The following is a 20538-nucleotide window of genomic DNA, read 5'->3' on the forward strand; positions in this document are numbered from 1 at the left end:
AGTAGAAGAAGCTGCCCAGTTGACCGACAAGTATACAGAGACCAGAATCCCCACCAAGAGGGGCACCCAAGCACAAAGTACAACAGGTACTAAGGCTAGAGAGTTGCCAGGCTCTCAACAACGTTCCTCTATCACCACTTCCACACCCTGCCAACCATGACCAGGGGCTGGGCCCAAAACCTGTTTTGGATGCGGGGCTCCAGGTCACTTTCAAGCTACCTTGCCCTCTTAACCGAAGGGCTGCTTCTCCTTTAGGGCCCCCTAAACTGACTCCTGCTCGACCTGTTGCCACTATTCAAAAGGAAAGCACAGAGTGTGACCCTGCCCAAATCAACTTCAGTGAGACTCCTGAATTTGCGGTAATGAAGATTTACTGGGCAGATTAGTCAAAGAGAAGACATTGAAAATAAGTTGTCATGGGCCCTTGACCAGTGGGACTGCGGCCGAAACCATAGCCCTTTCATGCCTAAAAGAGCAATTTTTGGAGAGATGCCCCTTAGGAGTTCGGGAGTGGGTTATGGACCGTGAGCAACAGACAATAGAAGAAGCTGCCCAGTTGACCAACAAGTATACAGAGACCAGAACCCCCACCAAGAGGGGCACCCAAGCACAAAGTACAACAGGTGCCAAGGCTAGAGAGTTGCCAGGCTCTCAACAACGTTCCTCTATCACCACTTCCACACCCCGCCAACCGCTACCAGGGGCTGGGCCCAAACCCTATTTTGGATGCAGGGCTTCAGGTCACTTTCAAGCTACTTGCCCTCTTAACCCTAAACTTACTCCTGCTCGACCTGTTGCCACTATTCAAAAGGAAAGCACAGAGTGTGACCCTGCCCAAATCAACCTCAGTGAGACCCCTGAATTTGCGGTAATGCAGATTCACTGGGCAGATCAGTCAAAGAGAAGATGTCATGTGGTGCCAGTGGAAGTAGAAACTGTGTTGAAGGATTTCTGGATTCTGGTGCCTTTATAACTTTGGCAGAGCCTCATGTGATCACACTCAATCGCATTGTTCCAGGGAAAATGTCACGGGTGATCCTGGCTGGAGGACAGACGAGAGAGGTTCCAATTGCACAAGTGACTCTGGACTGGGGAGAAAAACTCTAGGGGACGACAAAGGGAAGCATGCCATCAGTTGTTGGTGCCTGCCAAAGTTAGGACCCAGTTACATCACCTTGCACATGAGGTACCCCTTGCAGGTCACCAAGGGATTTCTTGCACCCGCTATCACCTGCTAAAAAATTTCTACCGTCCAGGGTTTTCGCAACAAGGGCACAATTTTGCTGATCCTGTGACAGCTATCAGAGGGTTGGGAAGCGTGGGGACCAGAACAAACATGCATTATGTGAGCGTTTTAACGGTACTCTTAAAGGAGAAGGAAAGTCTGAAAACAACATTATGCCAAAAACTTAGCCTTAATATAGTCAGAAACATATTTTTCTAACTCACCCTCCTGTTGCTTAATTTGCCTATGAAATGGCAAAGTCGTGTCACGGAATGCAGTACCTGTTCTAAGCCTGTCCAGCTTCCTTTTCTCCCTGAGATGAGATTTCCCAGGGCAAAGACATGCGCACAGCACAGCAGAGAGCTTTTTTTCTTTCTTCATTTGCATATTCAGCTTGATGTTTCCAGCAGCTTCCCCGTGCAGCTCAGTAGAAAGGGGCGGGGCTGGAGGTCTGTACTAACAGAAGGCACGTGCAGATGATGTCATCAGGGAGGCATCCACCGACTGCAGGGCTTCTTTCAAACCTCTGATTGCTGCCTGGGGGATTGGGGGTAAGTAATTGCGGGTCTAGGGCAAGGAATCAGCGCTGGGAGGGCTCCGATTGCTACTCCCACAGCAGGCAACTGTTTTTTGATGTGCCTGCTGTTTGGGAGCATGGGTGCTGCAATCGGGAGATCTGCCTGTACTCACTGCCTGGCAGGTCCTTGTGAGTGCTAATGCCCCCAGATGCAGAGAAACCCCTCCAATTGCCAAAGAACGTATTAGATACGTTCTTGGCAGTTGGAGCATATGCCTGCCTGCACCTATACAATACAGGCTTGGCAGGCAAAGCAGCAGCTACATGTGTCTTGGAGTCCATGCTGTGTTTAAGTGCTGCGTGTTACCTGCCAGCAGCTTTGATGATGCGGCAGAGTCAAGTGAAGGAGAAAAAAAAAAAATTTGCAAATGTGTAGGAGCTGCGGGGGAAGTGACTTCAGCACTTATAAAATGGCGCCTGCAAACTCAGTAAGATTCAGGGAACTTGCTGGGCGCATTACTTCCTTATGGATGCGAATTGAGGAGTATAAATATAGCAGTTCAGGAGGTGCATGTGTGGTAAAGATTTTAATGACATTACCATTTCCAGCCTTTCCTTCTCCTTTAAGAACATGCTCTGAAATTTTTTGGAGGATGGAGAAGGGGACTGGGAGAAGTTTCTGCCCTGTCTTCTGTTTGCATATTGGAAAGTTCCCCAAGAGTCTACTGGGTTTTGGGCCCTCTAGACTTGCTAAAAGAGTACCGGGAGACGGAGCCAAATGCTCTGATTTCCATGTGGTTCCTTATGTTCTACGATTCCGAAAATTTCTCAAGCAAATGACTGCTCTGGTGAAGGAACATTTGTCAGCGGATCAGACCAAACAGAAGGTCTGGTATGACAGGAATGCTAGAGATCGGCACTTTGTTCCAGGGGACATGGTGTTACTGCAGATACCGATGCGGCCAGACAAGTTGAAAGCAGCATGGGAAGGGCCCTATGTGGTAGTGCAGGCCATTCATGATGCTACTTATGTGGTCTCCCCTATTGACAACCAGGACCAGTATAAGGTCCATGTCAATATGATGAAACAGTATGTAGAGAGGGAAGCCACCGTGTCTGCCATTTGTAGTCTGCTAGAAGAGGGGTGCAATGAAGAGGCTTTCCCTGACCTCTTTCAAGAGGCAATGGAGGTTAAGACTTGGGAGGATGTTGCTATTAGTGAGCAGTTGTGTCAGCTGCTCCAAAAGTTTCAGTGTCAATTTTCTGAGAGGCCAGATTGCACAAACTCGGGGAATGGCCCAATTCGCACACTCGGGTATTGGGTGGCAGAATCCGTATGGGCTGCCATGAAAAAGGAAATTGAGGAAATGTTAGAATTAGGGGTTATTGTTCCCTCTCAGAGCCCTTGGGCATCACCAGTTGTCTTGGTTCCCAAGAAGGATGGCAGCACTAGGTTTTGTGTAGATTATAGGAAGCTGAACCAAGTGACTGTGACAGATGCCTATCCAATGCCCCGGTTGACCCTCTGGGGAATGCCAAATATCTCACCACTTTAGATTTAAGTCGGGGATAGTGGCAGATTCCTCTTTCACCAGAGGACCAAGAGAAGTCAGCCTTTATCAATTCATATGGCTTGTTCCATTTTTCCGTTATGCTATTTGGCATGAAAAATGCCCCAGCCATATTTCATAGGGTAGCAAATCAGTTGTTGGAGGGGTATCAAGAGTTTGCTCAAGCATATCTAGATGACATAGCCATGTTTAGTAACACCTGGGAGGAACATGTGCAGCACCTACAGAGTGTTCTGGGAAGGATTAGGCAGGCTGGGCTTACCCTAAAGCCAGGGAAGTGCCATTTTGGGATGGCTGAGGTCCAGTATTTGGGTCATTGGGTAGGAAGTGGGCAAGTGATGCCAGAACCTGCCAAAATTGAAGCCATATTAAACTGGCCCACTCCCACCACACAAAGATAGGTCCTTCCTGGGGACAGCAGGGTATTACCGACGCTTTATCCATAACTACAGTGCTATTGCTAAACCCCTGACAGATCTGACAAGGAAAAGATGCCCATGTACTGTAAACAGGACACCCGAGTGTGCTGCTGCTATGTCTGCATTGAAATTTGCTTTAGTGAATGCCCCTGTACTGGCTGCCCCTGACACAGATGCCTCTGCATCGTGCTGTTTTGTCCCAGGTTGATGAGAAAGGCAATGAGCACCCCATTTTATTCCTGAGCAGGAAGCTGCTCCCCTGGGAAGTTTCTTATGCTACAATTGAGAAAAAATGTCTGGCCTTTGTGTGGGCCTTAAAGTAACTGCAGCCATATGTGTTTGGCAGTGATTTCTTTTTTTTTTGTTCAGGTAAGTTTATTGAAATTATCAAAGTCAAACAACATTGTGATCATCAACGTGGTATGCATATACATATCGTTCACATGCAATCAAGTCAGACTGTTAGTACATAGATGAGAGATACATAAAAACTACAAACAAAGGAAATTCAAAAGCATTAGCGACCGCCTGCATCCCGCCTCAATAGAGCTCAGCTGTATCTCGAGGAGACTTCCTCAGCTATTTTCAAACCAACAACATTGGCGAGGGGGGAATTTTTCTAGCCAGGGGTCCCAAATTTTATGAAACTTGTCCTGGCGGCCCTTACGCTTAGCTAAGAGATATTCAGTGTTTGCAAGGCTAGCCATTTCCGCCACCCATTGGTCCACCCCTGGGGGTGACGCCTGTTTCCAGTTCAGGGTGATCAACCTTCGCAATTGGAATAGAGCTTTGGAAAGGAATTCTGACATGTGGGAATCAACCCCCATCCCTACCTGTATATTTAGTAGGCATATCATAGGATCCCTCAGAGTTTCACACTCTGTCAGTTCTCCTAGAATCTCTAGGGCCTTGTCCCAGTATGTACGTAGAGCCGGGCAGCTCCAGAGAGTATGCATTAAGTCCCCAACCTCTTGGGCACACCTAAGGCACTGAGATGATGTGTTAGGGTAGATTTTGCTTAATCTGCTTCTTGTGAAGTAGGCCCTGTGTAGCAAGAATAACTGCAGCAATTGGTGCCTAGGAATAAATGAGACCTTCCTGGGGGCACTAAGGGCTGCTTCCCACTGGGTGTCAGTAAGAGCACCGAGGTCGCTCTCCCAGAGATCCCTGCACCGTAACTGGGTGCTCTTAGATCTGCAGTCCACCATGAGTTTATACACCTTGGAAATCATACCCTGAGGCTTGTCTGTGTCTAGCAAGGAAATGAGCGGATGTGCAGTGAGAGCAGTCGGTCTGCCGTTAAGCCACTCCAGCAGTTTACCCCTAAGTCTCATGTAGAACAGCCAGTGTGAGGACGGGACGTTCCACTTGTTTCTTAGTTCCAGAAAGGTAAGAGGGCCCCTGAATCCCCAAACATCAGTTAAGGTGCCAATCCCTGTATCTATCCAGTATTTGGGGGGGTATAAGATCTGCCACTCCACCCAGTTTAGAGTTGTGCCAGAGAGGAGTAGACGGGTCTATTTGAGTAAACCCCGTAGTTTGGTTGATTCTGACAAACACCCACTTGACATTCCCCAGAACCGGGTTGAGCTTAGCACTGTTCGATCCTGTGGGGGCCACTAAAAGGGCTCGCACGGGGGATACCCCTGGGGGGATTAGAGTATGCCATACCTTACTCAAGGCCGAACAATGGCCAGTTGGTTTGAGAGCTGACAGATGTGAGATCTGCAAAGCAAGGTATAGGGTCTGAAAGTCAGGCAGAGCCATCCCTCCCGCTTGAACCGGCCTCTTCAGCGTTCTCATACTAAGCCGACTCCTGCCGTTCCCCCAAATGAATTTTCTCATTTTCGTGTCTAATTTGGCGAAGATACTAAGGGGGAGAGGCAGTGGGGCATGCCATAGCGCATACATTAGCTTGGGTTGAATAAACATTTTGATCAGGCGAATTCTGCCAACTGGGCCAATAGGAAGGGCCTCCCATGCATTCAGCTTCCTATCTACCCAGGCTAAAAGAGGGATGACATTCAGTTCACAGTAACTTGATATCGGTAGTGCAATTTCCACACCTAAGTACGTAAACTTATCCGATACCTGTAGGGGGCAGTTGGTGAGATCCTCACCAGCAGATGGGGGGTCCACCAAGAATAGTGTGGATTTTGAGGGATTTACTCTCAACCCTGAGACTCTCCCAAAACTCTCAGTCAGTTTAATAAGCTCTGCTAAGGACTGTCCTCTGTCCCCGAGGTACACCAAGGTGTCATCCGCATATAGCTGAATCTTATCTTCACCGGCCCCTGAGACCCAACCGGTCATACGTGCATTTTGCCTGACCGCCGCAGCAAATGGTTCAATAGCTATAGCAAACAGGAGCGGGGACAGCGGACAGCCCTGTCTGGTGCCTCTAGTCAATGCAAACGGAGTAGTCAATGCAGCACCCACCCGCAATGCAGTTATTGGTTAAGCATACAACAGTTGTATAAGGTTTATGAAGTGGTCCCCAAATCCCAGAAGTTTCAGCACGTTCCACAAATACCCCCACTCCACAGTGTCAAAGGCCTTGGCGACATCTAATGCCGCCACTGCCCGACCTCCACTGTTGGGGTGCTCCATAGTGAGGTTAACCAATAATCTGCGGATGTTCATGGCCGTTGTCTTGCCTGGCATAAACCCCAATTGATCATCCGGTATCAAGAGGTGAATTACTTTTTTTAACCTATTCGCTATGATTTTAGCTAGGATTTTTGCGTCAGCTGTCAGGAGGGAGATTGGCCTATATGATTCCGGTAGGGTTGGATCTTTACCCGGCTTAGCTAATAGAATTACCGCGGCTTCATACATAGACGGAGGCAGTGCGTACTCCTCTAAGGCTTTTTCATACACCCTAAGTAGAAAAGGTGCTAGTGTTTTGGAATGGCATTTATAAAGTTCGATTGGGAGGCCGTCGGCCCCCGCAGCTTTTCCAGTAGGGAAAGAGGCGATTGCTTCTTGGACCTCAGTTAAAGTCAATTTGGAATCTAGATATTCGCTATACTGGGGGTCAAGACAGGGCAGCCGGAGCGAGCCAAGAAAAGAATCCACTTCCGGGAAATCTGCTGGGGTTAAAGTGGAGGTGTATAGCCTAGAGTAAAAATCCTTAAGAATACGTTGTATTTCTAAAGGATCCGAGGTTGGCGTACCGGTGGCGTCTTTTAGGAGCGTGATTGCAGGGGGGGTTGAGTGTTCCCTAGATAGGTGTGCTAAAAGTCTGCCTGCCCTTTCCCCATGCTCCAGGACGTTAAGTTTTGAGAACAGGTGTTGGTGTTTGGCTTTCTCTGTAAGATATGTAGCAAGTGCATCCTGTGCCAATTGCAAGTCCCTGAACCCTTGCGTATCCGGAGCCCTGGTTACACGAAGTTCCAATCTAGTTACTTCCCCTTCTAGCTGTTGCTGCCTAAATGCGAACTGGGCCTTATAGGCATTTATTTCCGAGTTAAAAAATTTTCTTAGGTGGTCTTTTAGAGTCTCCCAGGCTACAAGATGGTCTTTGGGGTCATCCAATGCCTCAGTTAGGTCTGTAATTATTTCCTCAACTCTATCATGGGTCTGGAGGATATTTAACCAGACCGGATTGAGTGACCACCTGGGAGTATTCTGATGGGATTCAATTCTAAGCACTAATTCTAAGGGGGCATGATCGGAGATGCCTCTCGGGAGATATCTAATGCTTTTCACCATGGGGAGAGCCCTACGGTTTACAAAGGCATGGTCTATCCGAGACAGGGCTAAGTGAGAGGTGGAGAAACAGGAATAGTGCCTTACCCCTGGGTGATAATGCCTCCATGCCTCCTCTAAGCCCGCCCCCCCCGTTATGGCTAATAGGTTATGATATGGTGACGTGTTGGGCTTTCCATCCCTCCTTAGCCTGTCCAACGAGGGGTCTAAGACAGCATTATAATCCCCCATCGCCACAACCGCTGCATGCGGAAAGTGAGCTACAAACTGTACTAGTTGTACCACACATTCATCAGAATATGGGGGAGGGACATATATAGAAGCAAACACGACCTCCTGAGCTTGGAGAAAGCCATGCACAAACAAAAATCTGCCTAATTTGTCAGTTTTTATTGTATCAAATCGAAATGGCACCGATTTGTGGATTAGGAGCGCCACCCCCGAGGAATGGGTAGAGTAAGGGGCATGGTACATCCAGCCAATCCAGGGGCGCTTAAGGGCCAATGACTTTACACCTATCAGGTGGGTTTCTTGCAGAAACATAACCTTGGCGCCTGACTTTTTAAGGTAATCCAGAACCAGCCTGCGCTTAATACTCTCGTTCAGACCCCGCACATTCCAACTAATGCACATCAAAGACATTTGTACGAGTTGTCATAGTATATACCAGAGATATCAAACATAATGACATACCTGAACCATATGCAGTGAACATAGCCGAAGCTACACACCATACCCCATTTCCAAACCACCCTCCCCACCCCTTCTGCCCCTACCCCCAACTTGTGGCAGAATTTAACCCAAACATGCATAATTGCTGAGGAGCGTGAACTCACGCTAGGCCAGTCTAGGCCGTGAACTGGCAAATACACTTCACCCAAAAATTGGTGAAAAACAATGTCAATCCAAAGTCAGCGCCACACCGTCTCGGACTCTAAAGGCGAACAGCACCAGTGTTGCAAAATATGCGTTCGGAGGCAACACCTAGGGCAAAAGGTCTTACCGTCCCCTTCAATGTCCAAGCTTGTGGTAGTCAAGAACGTATAAATGTGAGGATGTAACGGGCCAGCTGGTGCCCCCGGAGCTCAGGGTGGCAAGGCACAGGCCCGATAGACTCTGAAGGACGTGGGACATTTTAGTAAAATGTATGCCTGTGAGAGAACAAGAGATACAAAAACAACTTAAGTGGAAGGGAGAACTCCCCCAACCACAGCATAACAGTACTCACGGGGCACAATCCAAGAGCCGTGTTACGTTTGGAGGATGGCGATGGAACCTGCTCCTACCAGGCCTGTGCGTTTCAAGCTCGGTGCTGCTGGGTATCGAGCCAGGCACTCAGCTCCGTGGGCGAGGTGAAAAAACGGGTCTGGCCTTCCGCGATGACTCGTAGCCTGGCGGGATACAACATCGCATATTGCAGATTTAGATCACGTAACCTCCGCTTCCCATCCATAAACTTAGCTCTTTGACGCTGGACCTCCGCAGAGAAGTCACCAAATACCGAAATCCGAGCATCTTGAAAATTCAGGGCGTCCCGCTTCCTTGCCATCGACAGCACACCGTCGCGATCCCTGGCATTGAGGAGGCGCGCAATCAAAGGGCGCGGTGGGGCCCCCGGTATAGGAGCTCTGGTGGGGATCCTGTGGGCCCTCTCGATGGCGAACATCGTGGAGAAGTTATTCCGCCCAAATTGATCCGTAAGCCAGGCTTCCAGAAAGGTCTCTGGGGAATTACCTTCTGCCTTTTCAGGAAAGCCAATAAATCGAAGGTTGTTACGCCGCAATCTGTTCTCCAAGTCATCCGACTTGGAGGTGCATGCGACCATCGCTTGTTGTAGGTGCTGAATACGATCAGGCAGGGGATGACATAAGTCCTCCACGGAGCTCACCCTTTGCTCCAAGGCCGCCGTCCGCTCCCGCACTTTTTGCAGATCAAGCTTAATAATAGAAAGGTCAACCTTGATTTCCTCCGTCTTAGAGCAGATAAGGCTGTTGCTGGATTCCTTTGCTGCTCTGATTTCAGCCAGTAAGTCAGCTAGGGTCGGTTCTTGCGGGTTCCCCTCAGCGTGGCTCAGGCCTTCCCTTGGATCCGGCCCGGGAGACTGCTCTCCAGCGCCATTTTGATCAGAGGGATTCTCCCGCGCATATTTTTCAAGCTTCGATGCAGCCTCCGAGGCTCTCTTTGCTGCCCGGTTTTGCCCCATCAGTGTTCTCTGGGGTAGTCCTGCTATCGGGGTTGCCTCTGCCGCCGTGATTCTGCCGTTCAATCAGGATATTATCAGGGATAATGTGACCGATCACCGGAGCTGCGCTAATACACGTCTGTTCACATGCCGCACCAAGCCACGCCCCCGTTTGGCAGTGATTTCACCGTGATCACTGATCATAACCCTCTGAGCTGGTTGCAATGGATTTCTGGGGACAATGGGAAATTGCTGAGGTGGAGCCTAGCTTTGCAGCAGTTCAACTTTATTATACAGCACCGCAAGGGGAGCCACCATGGGAATGCTGATGGATTCTTAAGAAGGGATGTTAAGGACTGTGCAGGACAAAGGCATCCTATGGTCTTCCCCCCATCTGGGGGTTGCCCAGACAGCCGCCCACTGGGGGGGAGAGATGTGACAAGATCTCTGATAATGCTGGAAGCTGCAGGCCTGAAGGGTGGGGCTGGGAGGTAACATGGGCAAAAAGATGTTTGCTCAGAGAGGTCAGGAGGAAGTGGGAGTGCATGCTGGGGAGGAAGTTGCAGAAAAGACTTGTTACAGTGTGGGCTGATGGACACACAACAGACTGGGATAAGCTGTGGCATCCCCTCCATTTGAAATGTGATTCCTCAGAGCTGCACCCCATGTTATGTTCCTGGACTATTGAACTATAACCCTGGTATACACAAGTGCAGCTGGAATACTCACACTGACTTTCCCTCTTGCTGGATTGCCTGAAGAGACTGGAGATGAAACTTATATGAGAATCTTATGTGAGACTGTTGCCTGGGGCCAGGTGCTGCTTGAATGGACTAGGCCACAAATACACACTGAGTTGTGCTCCTGTTGAGCAGTTGTTCCCTACCAGATGCATAAAGGGATTTGCTTGTTATTAAAGTTTCCTTTTACGGTTACCTGCCTGTGTGCTTCTTATGTGCCCATAAACCAGTCCCATGCTCTGGGAAGTCACAATCTCCATGGGGTTTGAACTCCCCTTTTCTCTGTCTACCACACTCTCCATCCTGCTTTACTACATACACACCATCCTCATCTAAGATGCATTTTAGCATATCTAGCATACTAAAGGACTGCTTGCAACCTGCCTACCCAGAGATCTACCATGTGTTTAGTCACACAACATCTAATCTGGGGCAGACATCCTCATAGGAATACATTTTTTAGTTGTTGTTCATAAGGACTATCATTTATCATACCCTGGGCTGGTATAGGTATACCGCTATATGTGTCAAATGCTTCCTTAAATCTATCATAATGTTGGTCCACATTCTCATCCTCTGGCACTGTCCCTTGTCTAATATAGTGTCAAAATTATAATCCTCTTTCCACCTTTTTAAGAACCTGATATTATTTGGATCCTGATCACACAGGAACTGAGCATCCTAAGTTAGATCATTGATACTTTTACAACATAATGTTTCCCATGGTTAGAAGTTAAAAGTGACAAACAATTGACAAACAATTTTGTGGAGTCACGGATATGGCCTCACAGCTTGGAGCTCAGGTAAGGTAGCCCATTTGCCGAAAATGTTCACCAGTCAGTGTATCCAGGCCGAATTTGTGGTGAGGCCACAAAGGCCCAGGTCTAGGGTGGCAAATTCCTAGGGGCGGCATGCCGCCCAGCCGCTCTATAGGGAGCACCAGGGCCACGCAGCTCCCCAGTGCTCCCCAGGCCCTGAGTGTATCGCCCTTTATGGCCTATCTGAGGGGTTGACCATTCCCTCTTTGACCCCCAAACACACTCTTTCACACACTTTCATACACAAATTCAATGGTCCCTGGAGTACTCTATATCTTTAATGTGCACACAGAGTTAGTTATTCCTGTAGTCCCCTCACACAGACTAAGGACTCATCCGACTGTCACTCTCTGTTCCTTTATTGAAGGAAGAGGCAATCCTGCCAGTCAACACTTCAATATCAACTGCCCTGGTGACTGGGCCCACTGTGACTCCCTGTGTCTTTATCAAAGGGGGGGCACAACTAGTGACAACAAAAAACATATACTTTACCAGAGTCCAGTGACCCTGGTCTCTGTGTTCTTTGGAAACCATCACTGTTTCCAAAACGAGGGCGACTGGCCTCTCTTTACAACAGCTGTCGGAGGTCTTTCGGTTCAGTCCACAGAGAGAATAGGATTAACCCCCTGCAGTGACCACAGTCACCTTTCCCGTTTGGGAAGACAGCTGTTGGTTTCCGGTTCAAAGGACCAAGTTGTTAGAAAAATCTGCCAAGGACATTCGAGTTTCAGAGGAATCAGATAAGTTTTATTCTCGCTGTGAGGAATCAAGCAATACAGAAGCAAGCTGCTGGTTGTCTGGCTTATACAGGAAGTATCAGGCATATCATAGATGCTGTAAAATGCTGTAATCTTTCTGCAGCTGGCCTGGCCCCACTTTTACTTCCTTTATTCAGGGGCCTGCTAGCTTCTTACATATGCAACTGTTTCAAACTGTCACAGGGACTTGTTATTATAAAAAGAAGCTACATTTCACATATCATGCATTTCAAGTATTAACTCTTAAATTTCCTTACATATAATAATCTCTCTAATGCTTTATTTACCATTAAAGGAATAGTTCAGTGAAACTAAAAACTGTGTAAATAGATAGGTTGCGCAAGATAAAAAATGTTTCTAATATAGTTAGCCAAAAATATAATATATAAAGGCTGGAGTGAACAGATGTCTAATAAAACAGCCAGAATCCAACTTCCTGCTTTTAAGCTCTATAACTCTGAGTTAGTCAGCGACTTGAAGGGGGGCCACATGGTACATTTCTGTTTAGTGAGTTTGCAATTGATTCTCATCATTTAGCTCAGATTCAAAAGCAACAGATATGTCCCATGTGGCCCCCCCTCAAGTCTCTGATTGGTTACTGCCTGGTAACCAGTGTAACCAGTCAGTGTAAACCAAGTGAGCTGAAAAGTAGTGTTCTAACTGACATGTTATACATCAAATCACTCCAGCCTTTATACATTACATTTTTGGCTAACTAACTATATTAGAAACATTTTTTATTTTGCACAGTCTATCTATTTACCCAGTTTTTATTTTTACAATGAAAAATTCCTTTAAGTCTTTCAAGCTGACACAAGGTCATCCATTCCAATTAGAAGAAAGGAGGTTCCGACTAAGTATTCGGAAGGGGATTTTTACAGTGAGAGCTGAATCAGTTGTAATGGCTGATATATTAGATAGCTTTAAGAAGGGATTGGGTGGCTTTTTAGCAAGGGAGGGAATACAGGGTTATGAAATATAGCTAGTACAAGTTGATCCATATTGGAGTCAGGAAGGCATTGTTCCCCCTCTGGGGCAAATTGTAGAGCCTTCAAATGTTTTTTTTTTTGCCTTCCACTGGATCATCTAGCAGTTAGACAGGTTATATATAGACTTAGAAGGCTGATGGACGTGTCTTTTTTTAACATAATTTACTATATATGTTACTATGCAGCAAAAAAAAGATTTTATATTTAAATTCTAAATGAAACATAAAAAGTTTCTTGCATATAGGTTAATATTTATCTTCCACTTCCAACTACTTTGTACTTTTCCTAGTATATTTGATTATGAATTCAGAAAAAAAAGGGATTTTTGTCTTACCTGTAAAATCCTTTTCTCTCCTCGAAAAAGGGACACAGGCACTAGACGGTTAACTTTACCTTCCAGGAGGAAAAGACACTAAAAGAATAAACTAAACAGCCCTCTCAGGAGGCCAGCCCACCTATGCGGGCAGGCCACACCCCCTCCGGGAGGCTGTCAATCCCCAGAACATTTAACAATATATATATAAAGAAAAAAACTATGAAGAACTGGAACTGGCCCAGGATGAAGCCTGGGCTAACTTTACAGACATTCTCCGCAGTGCGAGAATGTTGAGACCCCTAAGGGTACTGGGGCCTGGAGGCCCCACCAGAGATACAGGAGAAACCTGCTCTATGTACATAACTGCTCCAAAGGTCGCTACCCACCTGGCTTGATGTCACAAGGGATGGGCGTGCCTGTGTCCCCCTTTCGATGAGCAGAGAAAAGGATTTTACAGGTAAGAAATAAATCCCTCTTACTCTCTCATCTCAGGGGGACACAGGCACTAGAGGGACATTCAAAAGCAGTCCCAAGAAGGGTGGGAAGATCAAGCCTGAGATTGTACGGCAGCCTGTAGCACCTTCCTGCCAAAAACTGCCTCTGTGGAGGAGGCTACAATTACCTGGTAAAATCAAATAAAGGTATGGATAGAAGACCAGGTGGCAGCCTTGCAGATTTGTTCGACGGACGCCATGTTGTTAGCTGCCCAGGAAGCCAATACTGATCGGGTTGAGTGGGCTGTGACTCTGATGGGAGAGGGTTTGCCGGCAATCTGGTAAGCTCTAGAAATCGTGGCTTTGATCCATCTGGAAAGCGTGGTCTTAGAGGCCCTGAGACCCCTGCATGGACCTGACGGAATGACTAGGAGGGCATCACATCTCCTAAAAGATAGAGATCTCTGGATATAGTATTTTAGGGCTCTAACTACATCCAGAGAATGGAGCGCAGTCTCCTTTAGACACTTGGGATGTGGACAAAAAGATGGAACCATGTCCTGGTTTAGGTGGAAGGCAGATACCACCTTGGGCAAGAAGGAGGGTATGGGTCTGAGCACGGCCTTGTCCTGATGAAATGTCAGGAAGGGTGAATGGCAAGATAATGCTGCTAGCTCAGAAACCCTCCTGGCAGAAGTGATAGCAAGGAGGAAGATGGCCTTCCAGGTGAGAAAAGTATCTGAGGCCTGAGCAAGATGCTCAAAGGGGCAGACTCTGGAGGGCTGATAGCACCAGGTTGAGGTCCCAGCCTGGAACAGGAGGGCGATAGGGTTGTGCGACGTGAGCGACACCCTGAAGGAAGGTTCGGATGGGCAGTTTCCGCACTATCTGGCACTGGAAGAGCACGGACAAGGCTGAGATCTGGGTCTTGAGAGAGGCTAGACGAAGACCCTTATCAAGGCCCTGTTGTAGGAAACCAAGTATGCGTGCAGTACTGTAGCGATGTGGTGGAAGGTCATGAGTGGTACACCAGGTAGTGTAGGTCCTCCAGGTTCTGTAATAAATCATGGAAGAGGAAGGTTTCCTGGCGGCGATCATGGTTCCTATTACCCTATCGTCGAAACCCTGTTTCTTTAGAATTAAGGTCTCAAGAGCCAAACCGCCAAATGGAACATTTGAATATTCGGGTGGTCACTGGTCCTTGAGTGAGTAGATCTTGACGTAGTGGAAGGGGGACGGCTCTGCTTCTGCTAGATTTATGAGGTCTGCGAACCAGGCTCTCCTGGGCCAATAAGGAGCCACGAGCAGGGTCCTGACCCGTTCTCTTGATCCTCTTGATGATCCTGGGAAGTAGAGGTAGAGGAGGGAAGATGTAAACGAAGCTGAATGGCCATGGACCGTGAGAGCGTCTATCCCTATGGCGCTTGGATCTCTTGAACAATTCATGAAGAATGGAAGCTTGGCATTGGTCCTGGAAGCCATCAGGTCTACTTCTTGTGTGTCTGAAACACCTCTGGATGAAGAGACCCCTCCCCCTGGTCGAGAGTTTCTCTGCTGAGAAAGTCCGCCATCCAATCCTCGACTCCTGGGATGTGTACTGTGGATATGGCCAATACGTACTTCTCTGCGCCGGTTTTGGATGCGCGAAGCCTCCTGCATGGCACCTCTGGTTCCTCCCTGATAATTGATATGTGCCACTACCGTGGCATTTTCTGTCTGGATCTTGAGGGATGTCCAGTGAAGGAGAGCCATATGTATGGCTCGAAGTTCCAAGACATTGATCGGGAGTTAAGTTTCTGAGGGAAGCCACCTGCCCTGTGCTGTCTGGTCTTGACACACTGCGCCCCAACCCCGGAGGCTGGCATCCATGGTGAGGATGGTCCAATGTTGGATTGCAAATGGCTTGCCCAGGTTGAGGTTGGTTGGTTGCAACCACCACCTTAGAGACCTCCTGGTCTGGGTGGAGAGAATGATTGGAAAGTCCAGAGATTTCATCTCTGGCTTCCAGTGTGTCAGAATATCCCTCTGAAGGCGGCATGTGTGAAGCTGAGCAAACGGAATGGTGTCTTTTGAGCCTAGTACCTTCATGCAAGATCTGAGGGAGGTGCATGGGAGATCTGCTAGAGTGCGCGTCATGAGGCTCCGGACCTTGTCCGAAGGAAGAAAGGTGTGGCAAAGTTGGGTGTCAAAGAGGATTCCTAGGAAGATCATTCTTTGGCTGGGTGTCAGAGATGACTTCTTGAAGTTGATGATCCAGCCGTGTTGTTGAAGAGTCTGGATGACAAGAGAAAGGTCTGAGAGATTTCTCTGGGCTGATGGAGTCTTGATTAGAAGGTCGTCCAGGTAGGGGGTGATTAAAAAGCGCTAGGACTGGAGCCAGGACCTTGGTGAAGACCCGGGGAGCTGTTGCTAGAACAAAGGGAAGTGCCACGAACTGGAAATGACTTCCTAGGGTGGCAAAACGAAGGAGAAACTTCTGAGGCAACGATTGAGTCTCTTGAGATCCAAAATGGGACGAACCCCTCCGTCCTTCTTTGGGACACAGAAAAGAATGGAATATAATCCCTGCTTCTGTTCTTCCTTGGGTACCGGTACAATGACTCCCGCCTGCTGGAAGGAGGCAATGGCCTTCTTGAAGGCTGCCCTGCGTACTGGATGGGATGGTGGAGGAGAAGAAAGAAATCTCTCCGGAGGAGGATGAAGGAACTTGATGGAATAACCCTGCCCTAGAACCTCTTGAACCCAGGCATCTACGAAGGAGTGAGACCAGATCTGCTAAAAGGATAGGAGACGCCCACCCACCCTTTCGGTGGTGGGCAAACCTTCAGGACGTGGAGGTCTTGTCACTGGAAGGTTTCTGAGACTGTCTTCCAGAGGACCAGGCAAATCTTTTCCACTTTCCCCTGAAGGAAGGGGTCTTTTCAGTGGGAGAAACCCTTGCTTGTTTGGAACAAAAGGAGCATAATTGAGAGAATCGACGATTAGGTGTCTGCTGCTTTGGCTTCTTCTGAGGAAGCAGAATGCTTTTGCCTCCTGTGGCCTGGCTGATGATCTTATCTAGCTCAGTACCAAAAATTACTTTCCCAGCAAAAAGGCATGGAGACTAATGACTTCTTGGAAGTTAGATCTGCAGACCAATGCTTGAGCCAGAGGAAGTGCCTGGTAGCAATGGAAGTGGCAGAAGACCTAACAATCATCTTTGCAGAGTCTAAAGACGCCTGACAGAGGAATTGGGACAGCCCTTTCCAGCCCATATGTAGCGTTAAGCCCTCAGTGCCTGTGAGAAATCCTGTTCTGTAGGTCTCTGGCTACGTGAGGCAGGCTCTGTCTAATGGCGTGCAGTGCAAAATGGTGCACAGAGATAGCCGTGTCTATCAGTGCGCGCACAGGTGTGGCGGGGTGACGTCATCACAATGGCGCTAATTTTAAACTGAGCCGGGAAGATGTGCGGTGCCTCTCCAGTAGAGGAAACTGCTGCAGGGACGAGAGCTGCGACCTGCCTAGGGAGGACTGCCGCTTGCTCTTCTCCTTCTCACCTGCCTGGAGAACTGAGCCGTAGCTCCTGTCTCCAGTGTGAACTGAGGGCACAGGGACAGAGTTACACTAAGCCCCTGAATACAGCCCTATGACACCCGGGGCTGAACCAGAGTTCATGCCCGGGGAAACCTGAAAAGAAAAGGAATAAAAATGCAAGAAATCCCATGAGGACACTAAAAGAACTAGGGTTTGAAAGCCTCCTGGAGGGGGTGTGGCCTCCTGGGAGGGCTGTTTAGTTTATTCTTTTAGTGTCTTTTCCTCCCTTAAGGTAAAGTTAACCCTCTAGTGTCTGTGTCCCCCTGAGATGAGAGAGAGTAAAGTGGTTGTTTAATACAACAGAGTTTGATTTGTATCTTAAATAACACACATGGGCAACCTAGCAGCCATGTATCTTCTACCCCACCAGCTGCTGCTGCCATGAGGCAAGTTGAGAAACTTGCATCAGGCGGCGGCAGCCCCTGAGCTACCAGTGGCAGAAAAAGTAATTAATCCAGAAATGTGGCTCTTCTAGTGCAATTCCGGGGGGGGCAGCATTGCAGGAGCCTCCTCTGGTGGCAATAGACAAAGGGGTAAATTGGAGATCTCCACAGTCCACTAAAGTGAAATTCCATCACTCTCCATTCATTTCTATGAGATTTTTAAAAGAGTATTTACCTTTATCAATGGGTGAAAGTGAAAGTTAACCCTTTGATACATTTGCCTTTCAAAATCCCATAGAAATGGATGGAGAGTGGCAGGGCTTCACTCTAGTGGACTGTGGAGATCTATAAGTTCACGCTTTGATAAATATACGCCAAAGAATCGCCTCTGCCCACCAGCACTGGTGTGCCTCAGTTTGCCTATTACTGCAATAGATCCCATAACCCATACATGTAGAAAATACATTTGTGTACAGTGAGCGACAGCTATTGTAGTCATTGGTTGATACAAATGCAGCATACAATCACCTAGAAATACAGGATAGAAGAACCTATGCATCTAGTACTAGAGTACAATATAATAATATGATAATATAATAATTATAATGCTGCTTGCAGTTTGTTACAGTTGTATCATTAACAAGCAATATGCAATTTCGTACAGCTAAAATGAAGTAGAAACATAAATTAAAAAAAGTACCTAAGGCACTTTTGTATACTATGACTGACATAAGATACTGGGAGTTATATTTAAGGAACTGATGGTGTTTAAAAAGTTGTAAATTCTCATTTGACACATTCCACAGGTGTACTTTTAAGATGTCTCCTTTATCTATATTATCTTATTATCCAAGGCCAAAGAGTAGCAGTCCTTTTTCCCCCTCTAGCTTTTGGTATTGGATATTTCACAGGCTATAATTGAGTTGAAATGGACTTGATTAATGGAGCACAAATTGCAAAGTGAGGGACAGATCGGAGGAGAGGTCCCTGAACTTTCTCTGGTTGTTAATGATGTAATGACTAAAATTATTAGAGGGAGCTTTATGCAGGCTTGCTCTACGTAAAGTCCAGAGTTCATTTAGATACAATTTTTTATTACAAGTAGGACAAGAGCTTAAAGGGAATCCTGACATACTGTTTCCAACACTCAAAACAATTATTAGCAATCAGCCTCAGCTTTACAGTGAAGAGATGTCTACGTAAAGTCCAGAGTTCATTTAGATACAATGGTTTATTACAAGTAGGACAAGAGCTTAAAGGGAATCCTGACATACTGTTTCCAACACTCGCAAGAGTTATTAGCAATCAGCCTCAGCTTTACAGTGAAGAGATGTCAGTAAAAGCTGTGTTTTCACTAATAGGCAGCGGCAGTGGTGATTCTGGTGATTCTGGCTCCTCAAAATGCCGCCCCCCCCTCACTGGCTTACCCATCGAGTGGGGAGGCATCCGAGGCAGGAACACTAGTGCGGAGAGCGCAACTGCACTCTCTCGCACTAGTACAGCCGGATTTCCGGTTTCAAAACCGGAAATTTGGCTCTTAAAAGTACAGGAGCTGCATTTTGCGCCCATGGAAATGTATCTGGCTCTGCCGCCTGAGGCAAGCACCTCAGCCCGCCTCATTGGCCGAGCACTCCTGCTAATAGGGGTATATCAGAAAACTGTTTTAGCTCAGTGAAAGAAAATGTAATTCCATGTAATTTGCAGTCAGGTTGGCAAAACTTCAACTAATAATAACTTAGATAAGTGCTGTCCAACTTCTGTGTTGTCAAGGCCCAAATTTTTTTTCTGGCCTACATGGTGGAGGGCTGATAATGGAAGCCAGTGTTAGCTACTCCCTGTTTTTAAACCACACCCACTTTAAACCACACCCATGTTACCACAAGACCATATCCACATTAATTGAGTATGTCATACACAGGCAGAGCAGGGCACACACAGGCAGAGTATGTCACACACAGGCAGAGTATGTCACACACAGGCAGGGCACACACAGGCAGAGTATGTCACACACAGGTAGATTATGGCACACACAGGGAGCATAGGGAAGGCAGATCAGAGCAGGAGACAGGGAAATCCATCAGGACAAGTGTGAACAGGTGAACAATGTGAGCAGTTTCAGTCTGGGTCTCAGGTGTGAACAGTACAGGGCTTTAGGATGTGAACAATAGAGGTGTCACAAGTGTGAACAATTCAGAGGGTTCACAGGTGTGAACAATAGAGGGGATTAATCTGTAAGGGAGAATTACCTTCTGCCTCCACACCGACGCTGCCCCGCTGTCCAAGATGGCGGCGCCCAGTCCTCCCACGCGGTTCTTCCCAGGCGCGACACTGGGACGCCAGCACGTTTTCGCCAACGTCAGAATGGACGCTGGCGCTTGGATGGACGCCAGCGTCAGAACGCCGGCGCAATTACGCCAGCGCAGTGACATCATCACGTTTATCCTTTGGCACCAATGGAGGCCTATTTAAGGAGCCTAAAGGTCTGCAAACATTGCCCAATTATAGGTTCTACTTCGTGTGTTCCTGGGTGTGCTAATATATATTGATTCTTGTTCCTGATCTTGACCCTTTGCCTGTTTATCGTTATTGAACCCTTGCCGCCTGAACTGACCTATTTGCCTGGACTTTGACCATTCTTTTGCCTAATCCTATTGTACTGCGAACTGTGCTGAACTTCAGCTTCCTCTTTGGTCCGCTACTCCAGTTTGAGCCTTCGGGCCCTTACATTATAATTGGGCCATGGACCCTTCGGAGGAAGCCCAGCCTGATTTAGGCAGAGCTTTTCGCGGATTGGCTGCCCGCATGGAGTCTTACGAGGCTCAGCAGTCTCATTTCGGACAGGCGCTGGAGGCCATCTTGGAGAAACTCTCTATCCTTACGCCCGTAGCTCCTACTCCAGTTC

Source organism: Xenopus laevis, chromosome 7S (assembly GCF_017654675.1).
Source record: "Xenopus laevis strain J_2021 chromosome 7S, Xenopus_laevis_v10.1, whole genome shotgun sequence".
NCBI lineage: Eukaryota > Metazoa > Chordata > Amphibia > Anura > Pipidae > Xenopus > Xenopus laevis.